At 42.1% G+C, this 17969-nt stretch overlaps 1 long non-coding RNA gene across 1 annotated transcript in view; it reads right to left on the bottom strand.

Annotated features, from left to right (window-relative positions):
• LOC132518552 (uncharacterized) overlaps positions 1-17969 on the bottom strand; it is a 179338-nt gene that overhangs the window by 20197 nt on the left and 141172 nt on the right. The window contains exon 2 of the long non-coding RNA XR_009539912.1: positions 13795-13981. This is a non-coding gene — a long non-coding RNA (uncharacterized LOC132518552). The remainder of the gene's footprint in view (positions 1-13794; positions 13982-17969) is intronic.

Raw genomic sequence — 17969 nt, 5'->3', positions numbered from 1 at the left:
AGGCTTAAAGAAGCTAAGAAATTTCCTTGAAGTCACACAGTTGGTCAGTGAAGAAGCCAAATTTGCATCCTTGATTGCCTGGCCCAGATCCCATGTTCCTGACTTAAAAGCTGAACTGCTTGGTCCTCTTAAGACTTTTCTAATGTAAAATTCAGAGAAATATCCACTTGCCAGTACATATGTATTTGAAAAAAATACGTTTTTCTTCTGAAGAAGATGGGATCTGGTAACAGAAGGTCTATTTACTAGCTGAGGCCAGAGATGGATTTGACATGAAAATTTGAGAGCAATAACACTATAAGCCACAGTGGAACTGCTCCTCATGGTAAAAGGTTGAGGAATTTAGAGGCCAAGGAATGATCTGGAAAGAAAGAAAAGCCAGGAGAACTGAACACCGCAAATAAGAAATGGAGGAAAAAAAAGATTCCCTCCACCCCTTCTCTTATTTTCCCTTGTTCCCCAATCCTCCTTGGGAACAACAGAGATAAATGGACCTCAGAGATGAAGAATATCTAAGTAGCAATGATGGTCATTACTACTGTGTACCAAACATCTCTGCCTCTCCTCCCAGCCATATGCAGTCACATTTCCCTATATCCCTTAAAGTCAGGTGTGACATGCAACTGACTTCAGTCAACGCGACTTGTGCATAAGCGAGGAGAAGAGACACGTGTTACTTATGGGCATTGTTTTTTCCCCTTGCTCAGGTGATCACAGAAGCACATTTCAAGATGGAATCTCTATCAGTCTTTCTCCCTGAGTAAGCACACTGAGCAGAATCTCCCTGTCGACCCATTTTGGGCATTCAATTTGAGTGAGAAATAAACTTTGGCTGTGCTAAGACCCTGAGATGTGGGGATTATTTGTTACTGCAACATCACCTAAATTTTCCTGACTGATGTAGAAGATTTCAAGTTTGTTCACTGTGGTTAAAGTCTCTCTGGCATCTCTCCTGTGAGGTCCTCAGTTAATCCAACATTGTTCACTAACCCTTTGTTGTGAGGGGACTCCTCTGGGGAAACTCCAGAAAGATGAAGGAACTGCTGATGTCTGGATTTCATACATAGTTTGTATGCTTACCTACTTTTGCCTGTGATTTCAGTTTGACAGTTTTTCTCTTCCACCTAGTGTAACATAGGTCATTTTGTTTAATAGGTTCTCTAAATATTTGAGGACCTTGGGGGAAACTGTATTCCTTATGAAGAAAAACTGCCATTGAATCTAAAGTGTTTTTTAGAAAAGAGAAAAAAATAAAACCAAACAAGAAAATCCAACAATTTACCATAATAACCAAAGAAAATTACTTTAAGATTTACTATTATTTTTAAAAGGACTTCTATTCCACAATTTACAGAATTATTTCCTAATTTCCTTTCAGCTTTACATTTCAACTTTTCCTCCTGCCCCACTCATTTAATAATTTAACCATTTTATATAAGTTCCTTCACATTTATCATTTCATTTGCTCCTGTAGATAATTCCCCTCTGAGGTAGTTAAGACAACTGTTCCTTAAACCTTATTTTTACATCCATTTTCTCATCTACTCCATCCAACAAATCTATGAGGTAAGCAATGCTTCTGTTATTATCTCATTTGACAGATGGGAGCACTAAGCCTGAGAGAGACCAAGTGACTTCCATGTGGCAACAAAGTGGTGGAGAAAGGCCCAAAAACTAAATCTCCTGGCTCAGAGCATTAATGAAAAAAAAACCCAGGAAGACCTAGATTACCATTTTTTTTTAAAAATTACCCTGCATTTGGGAAAAGACTGGAAAAGAACAGGAAAAATGAAATGAGTTGTGTAAGTGCCTACTGTTTGAAACATTTACTTTAATGTTTTTATAATGGTGGTTTAAATATGAATGAATAAAAATCGGAAAAAGGAAATAGAAAACTTGCTGAAGTTGCATGGAAAGTGGTCTTGTCTTCTGTATTCTTGAGAGGGAGGGGACCAATTTCAGCTCAAATGTTTCTGGAGTTCAAGATCCAGCCTGTGGTTAATTTTATGCTTATAAGTCTGCCAATTTTGAAAACAATCAGTAACTGACATTTATTGATCACTTACTGTGTCCTAGGCAGTGGACCAGGTGCTTTTCATGGATTATTTTATTGTATCCTCTGCAACGATCTGATGAGTTAGATAGGGTTATTAGTTCTATTTTAAAGATGATGACACTGAGGCTCAGTGAGGTTAAGTAACTTGCTCACAACTACAGATAGAAAACTGTAAAACAGGGACTGCAACCCAGCTAGCTTGACATCAGTGTTCATGTTCATAATCACTGTGCTCTATAGTCCCTAAGCTGTTCTATTTGTCATTGCTGCAGAAGCCTGAAGACATAATGCTCACAATATTTTCTCAGAATATAGATTTGTCCCTTCCTCCTTATATCTAATTACATTACTCCCTTCTCACATCTGTTAGTTTTTTTCATGCTCAGGATGAAAAGTGTCATCTCTAATGCCACCCCCTATCGATTAGCAGTGTCTGCTAGAGTGTGGTATTGACAAGGATTCTAAGGCTACGAGAAAAATTGCCATGATTGATTTACAATGTCTGCTGTGGGCACAGGAGGGGGAAGTGTTGACCAAGTGCAAGCAATTTGCCCGCCAGCATCTGAAGGTGGAAAAAGGAAGCATTTGGATAGCAGGTCTAGGGCCATTGCTTCTGATGTTCCCCAAGTCATTGAAGGGCAACAGAAGTGATTTTGACTCCAAACCACTTAAAAGTGATTAGGGAGAAACCATGAGTCCCAGGTGAGTGACAGGAGCCTGGCCAATAACGGGTCTTCATTGCTCCCACCTCGCATTAGTGGAAGAATCTTGTTCTTTTTTTCTGTTGTGCTCACTTATTTACTTGACAAATACCACATGCCAAACAGTATTCTACCTACTAAGGAAGGAACATAGAACAAGATGGACATAATCTCTGCTTTCCTGAAGTTTATCTTCTAGTGGGAAGAAAGGCAATAAACTGGTAAAGAAGCAAACAATTTCATATAATATTTAAGTGCTGTGAAAAAGTCAAGCAAATAAGGGGATCTAGCAATGGGGCTAGGGTGCAGGGTGAGAGGTGGAAACTTAGGTAGGGGTTGCAAGGGAAGGTCTGGTTGTCCAGTTGTCAACTTCACAATGACACTGATACATTTGTACCCTCAGGCTCTCAGCTGCAATAAGCTGTATGTCAACATGCACAGCTTAGTAAAGGAGATGCCTTGGTTCCCAAATCTGTTCACTTCTGCAGTGTGGTCTTTGAATCACTTGCTATAGCCAGCAAATTTTATTTTCTTCATGGATTTTTTTGTGTGTGTATTTTTCAAATTTCTACAATGTTTCAATCTATATATTTTATCATTATTATTGTCTCTTCCTATGCTGTTTCCCCCATCTAGACTATGTCTCCCTCTTCTCTATCTCATGAACATGACTTATTCTTCAAGATCCAGGTTGAGTTATACCAAATCCACCCAAGTGAAGTTAGGTATCTCTTCCTGAGGTCACCATGACCGCCTGCACACTGTTTTATGGGTGTTCCAGTGACAACCTCTGAGACCACTGCGTTTCTGACTCCAAAGCTTCTAGTCGATTTCAGCTTCACCTACCCCAGAATTAGTGCTGTAGGGGCCTTGTTGAAGGTTCCTTTGTAGCCCCAATGCCTAATCCAAAGCATGATACATAGCAGGAACTCAACAGCTACAATATGGAGGAGAGGAAGATTGGATCAATGGGTCTGTGGGTCTGACACATGCTCTCTGCTTGACCTTCCACAGATCACTTAAGCTCTCTGAGCTAGTTTTCTCATCAATTTAAGGTAAAGACAAAAACCCAGTTCACAAGATGGTTATGAGGATTAAATGAGATGATTCATGCAAAACACTTTGTAAAATACTTGACACAAACTTAGCCCTCCATAAATGATAGTAATTAATAGTAAGTCCGAAGTTGAACAATTAATAGTTGTGACAGCAGTAGTACAGCTGATAGATAATGAAATATGGGTGAATGGATGGATGGGTACATGTTTCTGCTTTTGTGATTGTACTTGACTTGGAATGACTGTTCTGTTCTGAATTCCTCTGGCTTCATGTTCTCCTTGGCTGTTGACTACTGAACACCCCTTCTGTCTCTAGCCTTTGCCTTCAGTACCTTTTTGGAGGCTTAAAGTCTATTTTCTTAATCCACCACTGCTCATGGCTTGGGGTAACATCCAGAGGTTAAATAGGAGACCGACATATGCATTATATACAGTTGTGCTATTTTTACTCCTTCATTCACCTTCTTTTTTTCATCTACACTTCAAAAACTAGTCATTTATGTGGCATTTAATGCCTCATAAATGTTATGAGGCTTTATACAGCACTCACTGAGAGAGATATGGTGAAAAGAGTTTATTTGGTATTTTAAATCTAATTTCTCAATGTTATCCTTGTGTTTCCCCCCAGTGGTGTGCATATTTAAGTCCAGCACCCAGGGTTTTGCCAAGTAAATTGTTATTGATGTATGGAGTTAAAAAGGCAGGAACAAGAGGTTTCTTACTGTGCTAACTGGTAACTCTGCATGTCTTAAAATAAATCATGCCTGGAACTGCCAAGCCATCCTGGCTTTCTGCTTGCTGATCTGTGAAGAGGCTTAGACCTTTTCCTGAGTGTGTCTTACTCCCCGTCTGCAGGCTGCAGAGCCCTCCTGGCTCATGGGCAGAGGGATGAGCATCGGCAAGATGGCCTCTGCTTCCAACATCGCTGACACAGTCTCCTTCCTGGCTGGAAGCTGAGCTGTGGGGTGTACGGCTGCTCACCAGGGCCCTGAACACTGAGACACAGACCAAGGAATACAGGTAGAAGCCAAGCATGACCACCCCAGCCCTTGGTATCCTTCCTGGTTCCAGAGCAGACGGTTCAATGAGGAAAGATGTCAAGCACTAGGAAGCACAGAGAAGTCAGTGGAAACACATATACCCACACACACACATGCAGATTGTGCTGCCATTAAGATCCTGCTTTCAAAAATATATAACATGGGGGAATGCAACTGATATAGTGCTAAGAGAAAAAGGAAAGAACCTTATATATGTAGAACCTTATTGTGTATATATGTATATAAAAATGATTAGAAAAAAGACTGGAAGAAAACAAAAATAATAGTCTTTTTTTATTTTGCGGTACGCGGGCCTCTCCCGCTGTGGAGCACAGGCTCCAGACGCACATGCTCAGCGGCCATGGCTCACGGGCCCAGCCGCTCCGCAGCATGTGGGATCTTCCTGGACCGGGGCACAAACCCGCGTTCCCTGCATCGGCAGGTGGACTCTCAACCACTGCACCACCAGGGAAGCCCAAAAAATAATAGTCTTGAATTGGTTGTATCCCATACAAATGTTATGACATCTTCATTTAAGATATTTTCTTTCTATTATCTTTTTATATCCTCCAAATTTCTACCATGTTCGAATATTATTTTCTTAAGATATTATTATTCAAGGCAAGGCAGTAAGACAAGAGACAGAATGAGAGAGGATGGGAGGCAGAATATTTTAGGCAAACTGCAAGAACGGAAACCTAATTAAAACCGACTTAAGTAAAAAAAATTAAATATATTGGGTTACCACTAGGAATCCAGGAACCCTGGGTTCAGGATCCAAGGACTCCAGCAATGTCCTAGGGACCCATGTCTCCCTCCTCCTCCCCCTTCCCCTCTCTCCCTCTCCTTCTCCTGTCCCCCGCTTCCTGTTCTGTCAATAGTGCTAGAGGCCACAGAGTGAAATGGTTGAGAGCACAGGCTCAGGAGCCAGGCTGCCTAGGTTCAAATTGTGCCCTCCCCACTTAAGAGCTTTTTTTAACCGAGAGTTATTTAACCCCTAAATGTCACAGTTTTCTCATCTGTGAAATAGGGATAATAATAGCAATAATAATGATAATAATGATCATTAAGTATAAAGTCTATGAAGACTGAATGAGTTAACATACATAAAGCACTTAGATTAGTTCTTGGCATATGCATGGCACTCAATAAATGTTATCCATCACCACCACTGCCACCACCATCATCACTTGCCTTTGTTGACTACATTTTGCAGATAAAATCTCATCAATGGCAAAATGGCTACCAGCAGCCATACACCTACATCCTCTGAGCGTAGCATCCTCAAAGGAAAGAGGATTTCTCTTTGTCTGTGTTCGATTGTCAATCTCAGGAGACTCTAAATGGCCTGGCTTGGTTCTATGCCCAGAAATGAGCCTGTCACTGTGGCCCAGGAGGTCAGGGACATGTGGGTGGGTCCAGTCTGGGTCACAGGTGTTTTCTATGGTGGGGCTGGGACACTGTAATTGACAGCCACACCAGGCCCTCAGAGAATGAAAGAGTTCCTCCAGAGAAAAAAGAAGACTGTGAATAGGCAATCAAAAAATTATTGCTATCAAAGAGGGACTTTCTTGAATTGAGTATTCTAAACTTCTTGCCAATCAATCACAAAAACCAGTGATTGAATCCTCAGATAATGGCCTCAAATTGGATTCCATAGGCGCATAACTTGCAGCAGAAAAGTGGGCTCTATCCCAGGTGGATTATAAAATGCAGGCTGGGGTGGAATGAACAACTATGTGAAATACTACCCATCCCATCCTATGGGCACGTGACACCTAGATGCCAGAAAAGGATACCTTATCAGAGTTAAGGTGTTACAGGTTGGAGTGAGGGAGACCAGTTAGGAGCCATAGCTGTCATCCAGACAAGAGATTTTGGTGTCCTGAACCAAAGAAGTGGACAGATATGAGAAGATAGGGAGTAAGCTCAACAGCACTTAGGAGTAGGCTATGAGGAGAGAGAGGAGTCCAGATGGTGCCCATGGTTTCCTCTCTGGTCAAGTGGGTGAATGAGTATCATTTAATGAGATGGAAATACCTGGGGAAGAACAGGTTGGGGACAGTGGGAGATGGAGGAGTGATAAAGACACCAAGGCCATTCACTACCAAGTGGTATCACATGTCCCTTTCCCGGCAGACTGTGTTGGCAGCACCACTCAAAAAATGTTAAATGAACCCTGGCAATTTCTACATGTTGACATGGAAGACTGAAGACCAGCGTTTCATAAGCAAAACACCGTCGCTCTGGCTATAAGACCACCAAGTACTTCTTAAAGTTCATTTGCATGGTGGTGAGTCAGTAACAAAGGCCCTGGGCCTCACAATACATTTGCAACATTTCCAAACTCAGGAGAAAATCTGCAGGGTTTCAGTGATAAACATGATCAGCTCAAACAACCAATTTGTCATGAAGTAATCTGTGTAAATTACCATAGCGAGAATATTTTCTATCATCTGCATGGTTTCATGCAAAGCATTTTCTTCTATTATTTAATCCCTTGGGCTTCAGGGAACTGTTTTACAGTGATCTAATACAGCAGAAGCTGGGTTTATTTACAGGATTTGTTAGAAATGATTCCACCTTCTCGCTCCTTGGCTTTGAGGCTAAAATAATGGATGCACAGAGCAAGTCTGGAGATTCTTGACAAGACTGGAGGACAAGGAAGTCAACATATAGCACAGACATCATTCACATTCTCAAGGCCTTTTAAGATTCATGTGCTAATTTTAAAGATGGGCATTAAAAAAGAAAGGCATGAAAACATATTCTACATTGGTGGGTCTTAACTCTTTGGGGTCTCAGGCACCTTTGAAAATCTTAGAAAACTATGGAACCTATGGCCAGAAGAATCTACATGCACGTGCACACATGTCATATACAACACAGCAAGGACTCATGGAATGCTTTAAGCCCATCTGTGGACTCTAGGTTAAGGATACCTATTATGTCCATAAGGACACCTACTATTGTCTATGAATTTTCATGGCCCCTCCTCTTCATTGTTCTCCATTTTAATTTTCAGTATGAGAACAATGAACAGATGAACAGCATGGTGTGTGTACGTAACACACACTTCTTGATTGCCCAAAGATTAGTATGTAGCAGCCTAAATTACCAGAACACAACTGAGAACCCCAAAGGAAGCAAGATACAAAACTACAGGAAGACCATGCACTAAACCTGAAGAGTTACTCTGGTGCCTGCAGGAACCCATTAACTCTTTGTTTTTCACAAAATTCTAGTAAGATTAACTATCTGCTCTCCTAGCCACCAGCAAATCAAACAGTGGAAAATGGGCTGCTATAGACAGGCAGCCTCAAGAGCTCAACTTATTGAGAGCCTGACAGCAAGGATAGAGGGGGAAAAAATTCTCAATGTGTTGCCAAGGGCCTACTATAAGCCTGCCTTTGAGTTAGGTGCTAGGGATAGAAAGATGAATAATTTCCGGTTGATTTAGAAATTGGGGATTGGTGAGAAACAAATAATCAAAATGCAACATGGTAAATGTTTCAGTAAAAATATGTACAAACTGCTACGTTGAGAACAAAAGAAGAAATACCAGGCTTTGCCTTTCGAGCCTAGGAAGAGAGTAAAGGGAATAAAAGAGTTGAATCTACAAGGATGAGTCAGAATTGACCAGGTAGTTACAGGGATGAATGAATTTCAGACCAAGACATGTAGTGCAGTTTGGACAGATATATATGAGCACGTATGGATAGGCAGGTGAATATGGGCAGAGGTGGCTGAGCAGGTGTGAGGGGCAGATGGGCACAGGTGAGTACAGACGTGAAGTGTGGATGGGCAGGAATGAATTAGGATCAGGAATGGAGGAAGCCATGCTGACAAGATCAGTGTAATTCTATAGCAGTCCTTGAACACTATACCAGGGGATTTGGATTTTTTCCCAATAGGCAATGAGGAGCCGATACAAGGGTTTTCTCACAGGGTAGGAGCTTGAAGGAATCAGATTTACGAAAGATAACTCCAGCAGCAATTTGGAGGATGAACTAGAGCTGGTGTTGACTGGACTGGCAAAGCAAGCAGTTAGGAAACTATTATAATGGCCTGACTGCAACCACCAAGGCAGTGGTTCCTGCCTTCAGGCAGTGGACCTGAACCAAGGCAAAGATAAATAGGAGTGTATGTGCACGTGGGTATGCATATGTGCAAGAAGAAGAGAAAAGGAAAGAGAAGGAGAGATATTATGTGTGTGTGTGTGTGTGTGTGTGTGTGTGTGTGTGTGTGTGTGTGTTGTATATATGTGTGTTGGCTGAAATATTTTTATGAACTAAGATCTTCAGGCCTTGGTGAGGTATTGAGAAAGAGGAAGGAAGAGGAAGAAACTCAGTAATTTCATTGTATGTATAAGCACAATATTTATATCTTATCCCAACCTCACATATTGAGATCCTTGTCAGTTTAGAAGATATGGTTATTTGAGTAACACAATCTCAAGTTTGCCTTTGAAATATCCATGAAAACAGTGGTTACCAAATGCCAGACAATGGGTTTTCCATATTAGAATCCCCTGGGGTCTTCATTAAAAACAGATTCCTGGGAACTTACCACAGATCTAACAAATCACTCTGGGTGGGAGCCCAGGGAATTCATATTTTTAACTATCAGGTCAAATGACTGCTGGGAAGCTGTGATTGGGAACAACCACTTTTAACAACTCAACTATCAGTCAACTTGAAGAAGGATGTACAAATGCTCAGAGGAGTAAATCTCTCATGCAACATTCAAGAATGCATACACTACCAATATTTTCATTATACAAAGAGACAAAAGGCCCTCCATTTGATACCACTTTTGGGGGGGGCTCATCTCAAAGTAACTGCATATGCTTTAGAACAGCTTATTGCATTTCTTTCGGCATATTCCTTAATTTAGTCTCTTCAGTAGTTTACCCTCAGCCTAATGTTTTGATAGATATCAATGAGTAACAGGCCAAGCTGAAGCTAAGCAGTCTGCAGAAAATATTCAGATGTAAGTCCTATTTCTTTTTCTCTTTACCTCCCACCCTAGGTGAACTCATCCAGTCCTGTTGCTTAAATAGCATCTATATGCCGATGACTCACAAATTTCTACCTCCATCCTGAATCTCTCATCTATACTTTAGGGTCATATATCCAACTGTCTCCTTGTCATCTCTAGTTGGCGTCTCATACGAATCTCGATTTTAAGAAAGCTGAAAAGTACTGAACTCTTAAATCACTCCACCTAACCTTTTCTTCCCCATCTCCAATCTTCTTAACCTCAGCAAATGGTACCACCATTTACCCAGTGGCTCTAGCCAAAATCCTCAGGGAGATCATTCTTGATCCCTCCCTCTTCCTAACCACCCCCTTCCACGTCAATTTCTAAATCTTGTGAATTTTACCTCCCAAATGTATTCCAAATCTGCCCATGACTCTTCACCTCTACTTCTATGACCTTGATCTGAGCCACCACCATCTTTTGCTTTAGCTAACAGAAGCTGGGACCATTTCTCTTCCAAGCCACTCTGACCACTGCGGCCAGAGGGCTCTTTAAAAATTACAGCACCTCATGGCCCTGCTTACAACCCCCGAGCGGTGTTCCAGTGCACTCAGAATCACATCTAAACCCCTTTTCAGGGTTTCCTTTCTCTTCCATCTCATCCAGGCCCTGTGTCCTTCCATCACTACCCTCCAATCAAATGGACCTTCCTCTAGGTCCTTGAACACACCCAACTGCTCCCCATTGCAGAGCCATCACTCCTGCTCCTCCCAAAGTATGCAACTCCTAACCAGGCTAAATTTTCGTCTTCCAGTCTGAGCTAAATCTCTGTCCCAAGAGGTTTGCCCTCTTCATCTAGGCTAAGATTCAGCACACCTTTTCTGTAGGGAGCCAGATAGGAAATATCTTAAGCCACACAGGCCATGTGGTCTCTATCATGACTACTCAACTATTTTTGTAGCAGATCATCCATAGGCAATATGCAAATGATATGCCTGACTATGTTTCAATAAAACTTTATTTACAAAAAAAGGGAACAGGCAGATTTGGCCTCTAGGCTGTGGTTTGCTAATTCCTGACCTAAACCAAAGTATTACTCTTCTGCTATTCTTTCTCAGAGCTTCTCATAAGTCCTAAACATGTGCCCACTGCCTGTGTCTCCCACTAGTCTCTTAGCTCCATGAGGACAGAAAGCTCAGGCTCTTATGTATTCCCCATCAAATATATAGTTCCTGGTAGAGCGCTTGCCGCAGTGTGGCCTCAGTAAACACTGGTCGGATAAAGGAAGAAAAGGACAGTTGAGGAAGGAAGGGAGAATTTCTCTTTGAAGCCCAAGTACTTTTTGTAAAAAGGCAGCAGCCATGTCTGGCCTGTACTTTTTAACTCCTTTCTCAACAGAGTTCCTGGGTGAATCACTTATTCATTTATTGCTTTGTTCATTCCATCATTTCTTCAGCAATGCAGTATTTACTAACATCTAAGATGGCAGGCTGAGGGCTCTTCCCAGATCTCTGCTCCCAGAAGCCTTCTTTCTGGTTTTCTGCTGGGAGGCCAGTGCAAGATTCAAGCTTTGTGAAGTGAGATTGAGAGGCCAAAGCAATTAGTAGAAAAGGCCAGCAGGGTCGCCTCTCAACCAGAAGGGAGCCCTGCCCTCTCTGCCCTGACTCATTACCCTAAAACAGCCCTCCCCACAACTCTTCACTGTTTCTCCACTTTGGCAGATGAAAAGCGAATAATTGTGTACCCTGAAAGTTTAGCACCAACACTGCTTTGAAAGAGACGCCACGCGAGGGTTCCATGTCCCACTCCTCCCTCCCTCCCCCCGCAATCCCTACGCCCTTCCCCATCTTCCCCATCCTCCTCCAGGCTGACTGGAATGCCAGCAAGGAAGCTGAGAGGTGGGCAGTCATTAAAGATCATCAACTACAGAGCTCTTCACCAGGCAGGATTATGTTTAATAGACAGCAAGAGTATTCCTGCTGGCTCCTGTTAAGTTTCATCAAAAGTGTGCCTAATTAAATTCTTCAATTAATTATGCTCTTCTGCATTACAAATTTTGATCAAATTGATTTAATTTGGTGCAGGGAGAGATGTTCCTTCACATGCAAAGTGAACCCGTCTGAGGTTAGGTTCTGTGTCCAGAAGCCTCTTGGGATCCCTCTAATCTGGATTGCCTTTACCCTCCTGCATCCTGGGAATTGGTGAATCGCAGGCGGCTCAGGGAATTGGCAATTGTTGCTCTGCCCACATCTGCAAGAGCTGTCCTGAAGCCACAAAGAAGCTGACAGCTGTCTTCCCCCACCCCCTCCCCCCTCTCAGACTCCCTTTCCTCCTCTGCTTTAAGAAACACCCCCATCTTGGGAAAAATCGCACCCAATCTGTCAGTGAAATATGCTGTGGGACTGAAGTTCTGGCAATCTGTTTCCACTCTGGAGACAAATCTCAGCTTGTTAGTGGCCTTACAGAGAACTTTAGAGCGTCCTTAGTTCACAGAGCCCCAAAGCAAACAGTGCCCCCATCACCCAGGCCAAGGCATTCTCCCCCTCCTTCCACTTACGGTCAAAAGTCCTGCCAAGACTCAACTTCCCAACCCTTCTTTCTCCTTTCCAGGGTCCTTCACTCCATCCTATAAGGCCCTGAGACCTGACATCCCCCAGGCAACCCCCTCCACCATATAGCCACTCGGCAGCCAGACCTTCCTGATGGTCTCACCCTCATCAAAACATCCCTATGTGGGGCCCCACTCACTCCCTAGGGCTTCTCCTATTAATTGACTAGCCAATCTGATGATCAAATTTCTTCCCAAACAACAAAAGCAATAACAACAAAAATTTTTTTTAAAAAAAATGCTCCTTACTGCATAAGCCAAAGTGCGAGCTCCCTTCCATGTGGGTGTGCCCGGGGTTAATTTGTCCTATGTAAAGCCACAGACTAAACGCTCCCTGTCATCCTACAGAGTCAGTTTTACTCAGAAATAATTTAAACTCTTATTTGTATACTGCAGAATAAACTAGAAAATTCACACGATGTATTAAGACAGAAGAGGAGACTTGAAAGGTAAGCCTTTTGGGGGCTGCAGCCCCAGGCCCCTTAGGTCTCAGTCAATTACCTCCATCTTGGGCAAAGAAGCATAGCATACATGGTCCTGGTGATGCCTTTCTCACCATGGTTAATGCGCGCCCCCTCACTAGGACCTCTGACACCAGAAGACTCTTACTTAAAGTGTGTCCATCCCCCCGGGAAGAATGCCTAAATCTACTTCTGCCTCGTCCTCTCCCTTCAACTCGATTTGGAAATTGTCAACTGCTTGATTGGACATTTTCATTTGCATGGTCTGCCACAGCCTTGAAATGAACTTGCCTACAATTCTAAACCTACCATTTCTTGCCAGTACCATCAAACCTGCTCTCCCTTGTCATTCCCCAGTTTCTCCTAATGGGGCCCCAATTTTCCCAGGCACTGGGTGGGGGGAAACATAGCAGACATCCTCAACATCATCCATCAAATAAGTAAATAAATAAATAGGAGTTGCTTTTAGTGTTGTTATTTCAAAACCATCGCGTGACGAATCCTTACTTGTTCTTTAATGGGTAAATAGATTAGATCTTAGCGTTGTCGTTTTTTTTTAAACAAATATGCTTTTGGTTCGTGATTCTTTTTGAGCATGCACTCCATAATAGTTTAGAACTAGATGTTTCAACCCAACTTAATAATCCTCTATCCCCTAAGCAAGGCCATTGCCAAGTCCTGTCAGCACACAGTAGGGCTCAACAAATGCTAGGTGTTAATAGAAATAATAATAAATAAAAATATATCATAACATGGTAAAAGATGTCAGTGGATGGTATGCAGTTAGCTGCCAAGCGAGCAAGGAGAGAAGGCTAGGAAAGCAGAGAGAGAGCTGATAGGTCAGGAGAGAGTGGTCCCTCCCACCCCGACCATGTGGTGAGACGTACCATCCAGGGAAATTTAGGAAGGTAGCCAGGAGACTTTGAGGCCTGCTTGTGAGACAGACAAACCAGCTTCCCCAGAGCTTGTGGTTTATGCTTCTTTAGCAAGATGATGCTGACTGGAGAGCAGAATCCAATGGAAGGAGGAGAGTCATGCTAGGGCAATGGCTGGTGTGGCACAAAGCCAGAAGGCCTGAAATGAAAAGTATAAAAGGCATTACAGAGGAGGCACTCAAGAATTTATGTAGTGAATTAATTATAACAATATCTTAATGGCTAAAACATTTATTGAGAGCTTGCTCTGGGCTGAGCAGCATTTAAGTGTTGTACAGGCATTACTTGTTTAATCCCTGCCATGGTCTGGAAAGGATCTTTTATTACGCTGATTTGATAGATGTGAAATGAACCTCAGAAAGGTTAAGTAATTTGTGCAAGGTTGCACAGCTAGAAAGTGGTGGAGTTAGGGTCTGAATCCAGAGCCTGAGTGTTTCATCCTCAAATTTTTCTTCCTCCTACTTAAATGTCTGCATTTTTATTTGAATTTCCTCTTTTTTCCTCTGACAATGTTACAACTCCACACTCAGTAAACTCTTTGAAGGCAGAGGTAGGGTCTCAGAGTTCTTCAAATTCTTCTCAATGCCTCACCCAATGCCTTCTATAGTAAATACTTAATAAATATGATTCATTTATTGATAGAAATATTTGTTAATGGCACAACGTTGAGAAAATCAGGCACTGTAACAAACAGGGGAAAACTTTCTAGAAAGGATCACTCAGTCTTATCTGGTGAAGCCTGTATACTATCAACAGGCTGTATGCAACAGTCTCTCCTGGCCCACACAGCACTGCTGGTTCTGTTGCCTGGGACCCTCTTTTCTTACCTTCCCCCTTTTCCTGGTTTATTCCCTCCTGTACTATAGACCTCAGCATAGATGCCTCTTCCTCCAGGAAGACTTCCCCGATTCCCCCCAAATTTGGATTAGAAGCTCCCACAAAATCTTATACTTCTCCCATCACAACATTTATCCCACTGCATTACAATTATCTAGTTCACTCTTCAGTCTTTCCCAAGTAGATCATAAGCTTGTTGAAAATAGGGTTGTCCTCACTACCTAGCACATGGTATATATTTTTTAATATATATATATTCTATATACATACATACACTGAGTATACTATATACTTGTTGAATATATATTTATTGAAATAGTTGTAATGAGAGTTCTCTTATCTCACCCAAATCAAGGTCAATATGCCCCCAATCTTCAAGGCACAGTGGAGGAGCAGTGAACACAAATTTCCCTATTTCACCGTTTTGTCTAAGCCAGGACTCGCATTCTCTCAGGATATACCAAGGAGAAAAAGTGATGGAAAGAAGCTGGAAAGGTAGACAAGTTTACTGACCTCATCTACAAGACAGCCCCAGTTACCCGGGCTTTGTGATTTGGGGCAAGTTCCATACCCTCTCAAAGTTTAGGTGAGGAAGTGGTGAAGCACTCTGCCTCCCTCATGGGATTGTTGTAAAGATTCATTAAGACGTAAAACAGAACAGTGCCTGGCACACAGTATCTGCCCAGCAAGTGTCAGATGCTGTTATAATTTTATAGCATCAACTGGTATTTGAGTGTGAGATTTTCCATTTTTACTCATACGGAGTAACTCTGCCTGGACACTTTAATGTCATTGGTATATTATTATGTAATTAATATACACAAGTAATATTGCCCGTAATACATGCAATTAATTAAATGTTTGGAGATGCAGATGTCTTGGAAACAAAGTCAAATTGATTAAACCCAGCTGGTCTAATTGACCACAAGTGTGGTCTGACTGGCTACATGAAGCAGCCAGGCTTTGGCCAGACCAGAGGATTCATCAAAAGTCTCAGATCCCTGGCTCGGCAATAGTTCTCACTCCTCAGCACCTTTCCAATCCAGTTCACAAAGCTGAAAATTAAAACAAGTTAATAAGAACCATAAAATTTTGATACCAACAAATGTTCTTAAATTTTACTCAGCCATAAAGCTATTTACGACAGGAGAGTAGAAAGTTTCCCTCTAATTTTTTAAGCTGTGAGCAGCAACATGAACAAACAATGCAGACTGTACATTCAAGAACAAAGTTTGGAACTGTGATCAAATACATCAACAACAAAAAGCAAATCTGACATATTTAATGATAAATCTTTTTATTGTGCTGTGCAGTAATTAGACAAAATGAGAAGTTCACGTAATGGCTGTAATTATTTAGTCATATTACTTTCATGCTGTCAAACCAAACTTTCATGGATTTTCTCTTTCTATTTTGTTAGTTATTCTGCATTTATAAAAAGCCCCTGTGTTGACTATTTTCTCTGATGCTACTTAAGATTTCAATGGACTCCTCATTGCACGAAGGCATAATTAGACATAAGCACACACCCACATGTTGGAAGATAGAGATCTAGGACCCGAGTCTCCATGTCCTGAGCTCCTGCATGCTTCTCTGGCTCAGGGCAATAGCTCCTGAGACCACCTATTTTCCAGCCTGTGAGGTCCAAACCTTCCCCTGTACCTCTCATTCTCTCCTGAGATAAGAGTTTCTGAATAAGAAGATTGCTATAGTCCCCTTTCCATAGAAGGATCATTAACCTCATTTGATGATGTTAGCTGCCCTAACAAATAGAACCCTAATTACAAATAGATCACAGCTTATTATGTTACATAACGGCTGTAACGTAATACTCGTGTATTTCTGCTCACTTAACAACCCAAGGCAGGTATCCCTGTTTGTCATGAGACTCTCTTCCACCCAGTGATTTGAGGACCCAGAACTCCTTCTATCTTGTGGCTTCACTGTTCCCTAAAGCTTTGTCTTCATTGTCTGCACTCATCTAGCAAAAGAGAAGAGCATAGATGAGATCTCGCTACTTCATAAAAACTTTGACCCTGACATTGCACCCATCACTGTCATCAGAACTTGGCCACATAATCACACACCCAATTTCAAGGGAGACTCCGAAATGAGATCAAGTTATTTGCTCAGGAAAAAGAAACAGGTTTTGATGTACAGCTTGCAATCTCCACCCTTCCTGAAATCAGTGTGGAAATGAGGAGGTAGAGCCAGCAAACCAGATGTAGAATTGGGGGGGTGGGGGGATGAAATGGTATAGCAGGGAAAATAAAACAAGAAGCTATAAAGTTCATTACTGGAGAAACTGGGGAAATATGAATTTTTCCTGTACAATAGTATTATATTAATGCTAAATTTCCCAAGTGTGATAATTATGTTGTGGTTATGGAGGAGAATGACCTTACTCTTAGATGGTGGCTCCCAAAATACTCAGGGGTGAAATACCACTGATGGCTTCAACTTACTCTCAAATGCTCCTCCAAGTGCACATACAGAAAGAGAGGGAGAGGGAGAGAAAGAAGGAGAGGGGGAGGGGGAGAGAGAAGGAGAGAGAAAGGGAGAGCTCAAATGTGCTTAAATGTTAACAATCTGTGATTCCTGATGAAGCCTATTCAAGGAGCAAAGGCCTGTAGGTATGACATAGGCCAGGAAGGACACAGTATGCTGAAGACAGGAAACCGGGCCAGGGTCGCTGGAGTATAAAATGCCCAGCAGTGAGGGCAGGAGATGAGCCCAGAGAAAGGTCAAGATCATGACAGGGTTTGCATAGTGTGAGGCTTGACTTTATCTTGCAGCCAATGAGGACACATTTAAGGGCAGGCAGGGATAGATCTGGTGGGTCTTTTAGGTAGAATGTGCTCAGGGAAGATTTAAGGGGAACTATTCTGGATGAAGTGATGCAGTTTCATTCACTTAACAATTTCAGGTGCCAGCCCTGTGCTAGAGGCTATAGATATGCAGTACCGGGATAGACACTGGATATGCGGAAGAGCGAAATCAAGACGTGGTTCCTGCCTTCTTGGAGGTTAGGGTCTAGTGAGTGGAGACACACATAAAGTAATAATTGTAAGAACAAGTGTAAAATTACAGCTGTGACAAGAGTTAGGAAGGAGATGTTCGTGATGCCCTAGGAATCTGTGATGGCTGCACTTAGTTTGGTCAGGGAAAGCAGCATCTCCAAGAAACTGGTGTTTGAGATAAGACTCATAGAATGAAAAGGAGTTATTTAGGGAAAACTGTATCAGGCAGAGAAAATAGCATGAATAAAGGCTCTTTGGTTGGAAGGAGCA

The sequence above is a fragment of the Lagenorhynchus albirostris genome, chromosome 3 (genome assembly GCF_949774975.1).
Source record: "Lagenorhynchus albirostris chromosome 3, mLagAlb1.1, whole genome shotgun sequence".
Lineage (NCBI taxonomy): Eukaryota > Metazoa > Chordata > Mammalia > Artiodactyla > Delphinidae > Lagenorhynchus > Lagenorhynchus albirostris.
Note: the sequence above shows the minus strand (reverse complement) of the source record. Positions and strands in the feature narration are given on the sequence as shown.